This window comes from Coregonus clupeaformis, unplaced genomic scaffold (assembly GCF_020615455.1).
Source record: "Coregonus clupeaformis isolate EN_2021a unplaced genomic scaffold, ASM2061545v1 scaf3163, whole genome shotgun sequence".
NCBI lineage: Eukaryota > Metazoa > Chordata > Actinopteri > Salmoniformes > Salmonidae > Coregonus > Coregonus clupeaformis.
Window position 1 is genome coordinate 1 of NW_025536617.1, and position 9292 is coordinate 9292.

The 9292-nt window shown below is 45.5% G+C and overlaps 1 pseudogene; it reads left to right on the forward strand.

Annotated features, from left to right (window-relative positions):
• Positions 1–2013: 2013 nt before the first annotated feature.
• LOC121564800 lies at positions 2014–5512 on the forward strand (annotated as a pseudogene).
• The last annotated feature ends 3780 nt before the right edge of the window (positions 5513–9292 follow it).

The window sequence follows — 9292 nt, forward strand, 5'->3', positions numbered from 1 at the left end:
CAGTGAGGGAAAAAAGTATTTGATCCCCTGCTGATTTTGTAACGTTTGCCCACTGACAAAGACATGATCAGTCTATAATTTTAATGGTAGGTTTATTTGAACAGTGAGAGACAGAATAACAACAAATAAATCCAGAAAAACGCATGTCAAAAATGTTATAAATTGATTTGCATTTTAATGAGGGAAATAAGTATTTGACCCCTCTGCAAAACATGACTTAGTACTTGGTGGCAAAACCCTTGTTGGCAATCACAGAGGTCAGACGTTTCTTGTAGTTGGCCACCAGGTTTGCACACATCTCAGGAGGGATTTTGTCCCACTCCTCTTTGCAGATCGTCTCCAAGTCATTAAGGTTTCGAGGCTGACATTTGGCAACTCGAACCTTCAGCTCCCTCCACAGATTTTTGGCTAGGCCACTCCAGGACCTTAATGTGCTTCTTCTTGAGCCACTCCTTTGTTGCCTTGGCCATGTGTTTTGGGTCATTGTCATGCTGGAATACCCATCCACGACCCATTTTCAATGTCCTGGCTGAGGGAAGGAGGTTCTCAACCAAGATTTGACGGTACATGGCCCCGTCCATCGTCCCTTTGATGCGGTGAAGTTGTCCTGTCCCCTTGGCAGAAAAACACCCCCAAAGCATAATGTTTCCCACCTCCATGTTTGACGGTGGGGATGGTGGTCTTGGGGTCATAGGCAGCATTCCTCCTTCTCCAAACAAGGGGAGTTGAGATGATGCCAAAGAGCTCGATTTTGGTCTCATCTGACCACAACACTTTCACCCAGTTCTCCTCTGAATCATTCAGATGTTCATTGGCAAACTTCAGAAGGGCTTGTATATGTGCTTTCTTGAGCAGGGGGACCTTGTGGGCGCTGCAGGATTTCAGTCCTTCACAGCGTAGTGTGTTACCAATTGTTTTCTTGGTGACTATGGTCCCAGCTGCCTTGAGATGATTGACAAGATCCTCCTGTGTAGTTCTGGGCTGATTCTCACCGTTCTCATGATCATTGCAACTCCACGAGGTGAGATCTTTGCATGGAGCCCCAGGCCGAGGAGATTGACAGGGTTATGTTGTGTTTCTTCCATTTGCGAATAATCGCACCAACTGTTGTCACCTTCTCACCAAGCTGCTTGGCGATGGTCTTGTAGCCCATTCCAGCCTTGTGTAGGTCTACAATCTTGTCCCTGACATCCTTGGAGAGCTCTTTGGTCTTGGCCATGGTGGAGAGTTTGGAATCTGATTGATTGATTGCTTTGTGGACAGGTGTCTTTTATACAGGTAACTAGCTGAGATTAGGAGTACTCCCTTTAAGAGTGTGCTCCTAATCTCAGCTCGTTACCGTATAAAAGACACCTGGGAGCCAGAAATCTTTCTGATTGAGAGGGGGTCAAATACTTATTTCCCTCATTAAAATGCAAATCAATTTATAACATTTTTGACATGCGTTTTTCTGGATTTTGTTGTTGTTATTCTGTCTCTCACTGTTCAAATAAACCTACCATTAAAATTATAGACTGATCATTTCTTTGTCAGTGGGCAAACGTACAAAATCAGCAGGGGATCAAATACTTTTTTCCCTCACTGTAGTTCCATTGATCAAGGCTTTCCCCTGGGCCTGTGGATGTAGTTCCATTGATCAAGGCTTTCCCCTGGGCCTGTGGATGTAGTTCCATTGATCAAGGCTTCCCCCTGGGCCTGTGGATGTAGTTCCATTGATCAAGGCTTTCCCCTGGGCCTGTGGATGTAGTTCCATTGATCAAGGCTTCCCCTGGGCCTGTGGATGTAGTTCTATTGATCAAGGCTTCCCCCTAAAGGTCAATGTTCCAGAATTGTTCTGTGACTGATCAAAGTTATGATTTTGTTTCTTCACATTTTCAAACCCCCTCCTCCACTTCTTACCTAATCATCCTCCTTCTCTCCTCTCCTCTCCTCTCCCTCTCCTCTCCTCTCCTCTCCTCTCCTCTCCTCTCTCTCCTCCTCCTCTCCTCTCCTCTCCTCTCTCTCTCTCCCCAGGCGCTGGGCGGGGTTACCTCCACTTCGGTCACATGGAGATGATGCGTCTGACCATCAACAGGGAGGATGGACCCTCGCACCACCTTCGCCACGCTGGCGCATTAACGCCCCCTACAAGCCCATCACCAGGAAGGGCCTGGGCCAGAGGATGGGTGGGGGAAGGGGGGCGATAGACCACTACGTAACGCCGGTGAAGTACGGACGATGATTGTGGAGGTGGGGGTCGGCTGGAACTGGGGGAGGTGGAGCCTATCCTCAAGGAGGGTGGCCAAGAAACTGCCCTTCCCTGCCAAGGTCAGTTTCCCCGCTGGGGATAAATACAGGTTGAATAAACCTGATCCTGTCCTTATGTAACCTCTGACCTCCGACCCTCTCTCCACCAGGTAGTGTCCAGAGAGAGCCTTGGTAGCAGGAACACTATACCTGATCCTGTCCTTATGTAACCTCTGACCTCTCTCCACCAGGTAGTGTCCAGAGAGAGCCTTGGTAGCAGGAACACTATACCTGATCCTGTCCTTATGTAACCTCTGACCTCTCTCTCCACCAGGTAGTGTCCAGAGAGAGCCTTGGTAGAGGAACACTATACCTGATCCTGTCCTTATGTAACCTCTGACCTCTGACCTCTCTCCACCAGGTAGTGTCCAGAGAGAGCCTTGGTAGCAGGAACACTATACCTGATCCTGTCCTCATGTAACCTCTGACCTCTGACCCTCTCCACCAGGTAGTGTCCAGAGAGAGCCTTGGTAGCAGGAACACTATACCTGATCCTGTCCTTATGTAACCTCTGACCTCTGACCTCTCTCCACCAGGTAGTGTCCAGAGAGAGCCTTGTGCAGGAACACTATACCTGATCCTGTCCTTATGTAACCTCTGACCTCTCTCCACCAGGTAGTGTCCAGAGAGAGCCTTGGTAGCAGGAACACTATACCTGATCCTGTCCTTATGTAACCTCTGACCTCTGACCTCTCTCCACCAGGTAGTGTCCAGAGAGAGCCTTGGTAGCAGGCAGACACTATACCTGATCCTGTCCTTATGTAACCTCTGACCTCTCTATCCACCAGGTAGTGTCCAGAGAGAGCCTTGGTAGCAGGAACACTATACCTGATCCTGTCCTTATGTAATCCTCTGACCTCTCTCCACCAGGTAGTGTCCAGAGAGAGCCTTGGTAGCAGGAACACTATACCTGATCCTGTCCTTATGTAACCTCTGACCTCTCTCTCCACCAGGTAGTGTCCAGAGAGAGCCTTGGTAGCAGGAACACTATACCTGATCCTGTCCTAGTGTAACTCTCTGACCTCTCTCCACCAGGTAGTGTCCAGAGAGAGCCTTGTAGCAGGAACACTATACACTGATCCTGTCCTTATGTAACCTCTGATCTCTGACCTCTCCACCAGGTAGTGTCCAGAGAGAGCCTGGTAGCAGGAACACATACCTGATCCTGTCCCTTATGTAACCTCTGATCTCTGACCCTCTCCACCAGGTAGTGTCCAGAGAGAGCCTTGGTAGCAGGAACACTATACCTGATCCTGTCCTATGTAACCTCTGACCTCTGACCTCTCTCCACCAGGTAGTGTCCAGAGAGAGCCTTGGCAGCAGGAACACTATACCTGATCCTGTCCTTATGTAACCTCTGACCTCTGACCTCTCTCCACCAGGTAGTGTCCAGAGAGAGCCTTGGTAGCAGGAACACTATACCTGATCCTGTCCTTATGTAACCTCTGACCTCTGACCTCTCTCCACCAGGTAGTGTCCAGAGAGAGCCTTGTAGCAGGAACACTATACCTGATCCTGTCCTTATGTAACCTCTGACCTCTCCACCAGGTAGTGTCCAGAGAGAGCCTTGGTAGCAGGAACACTATACCTGATCCTGTCCTTATGTAACCTCTGACCTCTGACCTCTCTCCACCAGGTAGTGTCCAGAGAGAGCCTGGGTAGCAGGAACACTATACCTGATCCTGTCCTTATGTAACCTCTGACCTCTGACCTCTCTCTCCACCACGGTAGTGTCCAGAGAGAGCTGGTAGCAGGAACACTATACCTGATCCTGTCCTTATGTAACTCCTGACCTCTGACCTCTCTCCACCAGGTAGTGTCCAGAGAGAGCCTTGGTAGCAGGAACACTATACCTGATCCTGTCCTTATGTAACCTCTGACCTCTGACCTCCTCTCCACCAGGTAGTGTCCAAGAGAGAGCCTTGGTAGCGGGAACACTATACCTGATCCCTGTCCTTATGTAACCTCTGACCTCTCTCCACCCAGGCTAGTGTCCAGAGAGAGCCTTGGTAGCAGGAACACTATACCTGATCCTGTCCTTATGTAACCTCTGACCTCTCTCTCCACCAGGTAGTGTCCAGAGAGAGCCTTGTAGCAGGAACACTATACCTGATCCTGTCCTTATGTAACCTCTGACCTCTCTCCACCAGGTAGTGTCCAGAGAGAGCCTTGGTAGCAGGAACACTATACCTGATCCTGTCCTTATGTAACCTCTGACCTCTCTCTCCACCAGGTAGTGTCCAGAGAGAGCCTTGGTTGCAGGAACACTATACCTGATCCTGTCCTTATGTAACCTCTGACCTCTGACCTCTCTCCACCAGGTAGTGTCCAGAGAGAGCCTTGGTAGCAGGAACACTATACCTGATCCTGTCCTTATGGTAACCTCTGACCTCGACCTCTCTCTCCACCAGGTAGTGTCCAGAGAGAGCCTTGGTAGCAGGAACACTATACCTGATCCTGTCCTTATGTAACCTCTGACCTCTGACCTCTCTCTCCACCAGGTAGTGTCCAGAGAGAGCCTGGCAGCAGGAACACTATACCTGATCCTGTCCTTATGTAACCTCTGACCTCTGACCTCTCTCCACCAGGTAGTGTCCAGAGAGAGCCTGGTAGCAGGAACACTATACCTGATCCTGTCCTTATGTAACCTCTGACCTCTGACCTCTCTCCACCAGGTAGTGTCCAGAGAGAGCCTTGGTAGCAGGAACACTATACCTGATCCTGTCCTTATGTAACCTCTGACCTCTCTCCACCAGGTAGTGTCCAGAGAGAGCCTGGCAGCCATGCAGCGAGAACAGCAGGACATGGAACTTAACAACCAGAACCCCTGGACCTTCCAGAGGATCGCCAGGGGCAACATGCTGGGGGTCAGGAGGGTCCTCAGCCCCTTCGACCTCCACAATCACGGGAAGTACAGCGGAAAGTTCCACAACCCAGGGAGGGTGTGAGGGGGGGGGGTCGTGGTGGTGCCCTCAAAGACATTTTAACAGCTGCCTCCGACTGCTCTCTGGAACATGGCTTGCATCCATAATGACAGCCTATACGGGGCAGGACTTTCGACCAGAGCCCAGGTGTGATTGTACAACGCAGCCCATGTGACCAAAATGGCTGCCAGTCACGTGGAGAATTCTCTCCTTCATTCCTTATTGGAATGTAGCCTGTTACTGTATGTCCCAGATCAGTGATTGGTGTCCAATCAGGAAAAAATAAAGATACTTGTCTGAAATGTTCTGTGTAAACGACTGTTTTAATCTGAAGCGATCTGAAGTATGACAGTTGGTGCCAATGGATTTTTAATGTTGGATTGATTGATTGATTGATAGATTTTGATGACCATTAACCTTGTTTGAAGATCATTTTGTGCCGATCTCTCCAACCAATACGTTTGACTCAAAGTGATCCACCGGGTCATGTGATGTTGTTAGACTCCCAATATGTCACTCGAGTCCAGTTTATTTGTCGTATGTACAGGAGACACGTGATACACAGTACAATGAGATGATGACTACAGGTTCACTCATTTAGTTGAGGTGGCTATAGACAATACGTTTCCACAACTGTCTCTATAATATCATGGAATGGAACCACAAAGTCCAAGTAAGGAAGCAGTGTATACAGTTTGTATTAATTACGTTTCACCATGAACACATCATATAATATGAAAGCGTCATAGTTAATCGACAAGTATATTATGTAACCATCTAACCAGTACAGTATATTATATAGCTCACCCCATCTAACCAGTATATTATATAGCACACCCCATCTAACCAGTATATTATATAGCTAAGCCCTCATCTAACCAGTATATTATATAAGCTACACCCCATCTAACCAGTATATTATATAGCTACACCCCATCTAACCCAGTATATTATATAGCTCCACCCCATCTAACCAGTATATTATATAGCTCCACCCCATCTAGCCAGTACAGTATATTATATAGCTACACCCCATCTAACCAGTATATTATATAGCTACACCCCATCTAACCAGTATATTATATAGCTACACCCCATCTAACCAGTATATTATATAGCTACACCCCATCTAACCAGTATATTATATAGCTACACCCCATCTAACCAGTATATTATATAGCTACACCCCATCTAACCAGTATATTATATAGCTACACCCCCATCTAACCAGTATATTATATAGCTACACCCCATCTAACCAGTATATTATATAGCTACACCCCATCTAACCAGTATATTATATAGCTACACCCCCATCTAACCAGTATATTATATAGCTACACCCCATCTAACCAGTATATTATATAGCTACACCCCATCTAACCAGTATATTATATAGCTACACCCCATCTAACCAGTACAGTATATTATATAGCTACACCCCATCTAACCAGTACAGTATATTATATAGCTACACCCCATCTAACCAGTATATTATATAGCTACACCCCATCTAACCAGTATATTATATAGCTACACCCCATCTAACCAGTATATTATATAGCTACACCCCATCTAACCAGTATATTATATAGCTACACCCCATCTAACCAGTACAGTATATTATATAGCTACACCCCATCTAACCAGTACAGTATATTATATAGCTACACCCCATCTAACCAGTATATTATGTAGCTACACCCCATCTAACCAGTATATTATATAGCTACCCATCTAACCAGTATATTATATAGCTACACCCCATCTAACCAGTATATTATATAGCTACACCCCATCTAAGCAGTATATTATATAGCTACACCCCCATCTAACCAGTATATTATATAGCTACACCCCATCTAACCAGTATATTATATAGCTACACCCTCATCTAACCAGTATATTATATAGCTACACCCCATCTAACCAGTACAGTATATTATATAGCTACACCTCATCTAACCAGTACAGTATATTATATAGCTAACACCCCATCTAACCAGTATATTATATAGCTACACCCATCTAACCAGTACAGTATATTATATAGCTACACCCCATCTAACCAGTATATTATATAGCTACACCCCATCTAACCAGTATATTATATAGCTACACCTCATCTAACCAGTATATTATATAGCTTACACCCCATCTAACCAGTATATTATATAGCTACACCCCATCTAACCAGTATATATATATAGCTACACCCCATCTAACCAGTACAGTATATTATATAGCTACACCCCATCTAACCAGTATATTATATAGCTACACCCCATCTAACCAGTATATTATATAGCTACACCCCATCTAACCAGTATATTATATAGCTACACCCCATCTAACCAGTATATTATATAGCTACACCCCATCTAACCAGTATATTATATAGCTACACCTCATCTAACCAGTATATTATATAGCTACACCCCATCTAACCAGTATATTATATAGCTACACCCCATCTAACCAGTATATTATATAGCTACACCCCATCTAACGCAGTATATTATATAGCTACACCCCATCTAACCAGTATATTATATAGCTACACCCCATCTAACCAGTATATTATATAGCTACACCCCATCTAACCAGTATATTATATAGCTACACCCCATCTAACCAGTATATTATATAAGCTATGCCCCATCTAACCAGTACAGTATATTATATAGCATACGCCCCATCTAACCAGTATATTATATAGCTACACCCCATCTAACCAGTATATTATATAGCTACACCCCATCCTAACCAGTATATTACAGTGGGGAAAAAAGTATTTAGTCAGCCACCAATTGTGCAAGTTCTCCCACTTAAAAAGATGAGAGAGGCCTGTAATTTTCATCATAGGTACACATCAACTATGACAGACAAAATGAGAAAAAAAATTCAGAAAATCACATTGTAGGGATTTTTAATGAATTTATTGGCATATGATGGTGGAAAATAAGTATTTGGTCAATAACAAAAGTTTCTCAATACTTTGTTATATACCCTTTGTTGGCAATGACACAGGTCAAACGTTTTCTGTAAGTCTTCACAAGGTTTTCACACACTGTTGCTGGTATTTTGGCCCATTCCTCCATGCAGATCTCCTCTAGAGCAGTGATGTTTTGGGGCTGTCGCTAGGCAACACAGACTTTCAACTCCCTCCAAAGATTTTCTATGGGGTTGAGATCTGGAGACTGGCTAGGCCACTCCAGGACCTTGAAATGCTTTTTCGAAGGCCACTCCTTCGTTGCCCGGGCGGTGTGTTTGGGATCACTGTCATGCTGAAAGACCCAGCCACGTTTCATCTTCAATGCCCTTGCTGATGGAAGGAGGGTTTCACTCAAAATCTAACGATACATGGCCCCATTCATTCTTTTCCTTTACACGGATCAGTCGCCCTGGTCCCTTTGCAGAAAAAACAGCCCCAAAGCATGATGTTTCCAACCCCATGCTTCACAGTAGGTATGGTGTTCTTTGGATGCAACTCGGCATTCTTTGTCCTCCAAACATGACGAGTTGAGTTTTTACCAAAAAGTTATATTTTGGTTTCATCTGACCATATGACATTCTCCCAATCCTCTTCTGGATCATCCAAATGAACTTCAGACGGGCCTGGACATGTACTGGCTTAAGCAGGGGGACACGTCTCGCACTGCAGGATTTGAGTCCTGGCGGCGTAGTGTGTTACTGATGGTTGGCTTTGTTACTTTGGTCCCAGCTCTCTGCAGGTCATTCACTAGGGTCCCCCCGTGTGGTTCTGGGATTTTTGCTCACCGCTCTTGTGATCATTTTGACCCCACGGGGTGAGATCTTGCGTGGAGCCCCAGATCGAGGGAGATTATCAGTGGTCTTGTATGTCTTCCATTTCCTAATAATTGCTCCCACAGTTGATTTCTTCAAACCAAGCTGCTTACCTATTGCAGATTCAGTCTTGCCAGCCTGGTGCAGGTCTACAATTTTGTTTTTGGTGTCCTTTGACAGCTCTTTGGTCTTGGCCATTGTGAAGTTTGGGTAGTGTGACTGTTTGAGGTTGTGGACAGGTGTATTTTATACTGATAACAAGTTCAAACAGGTGT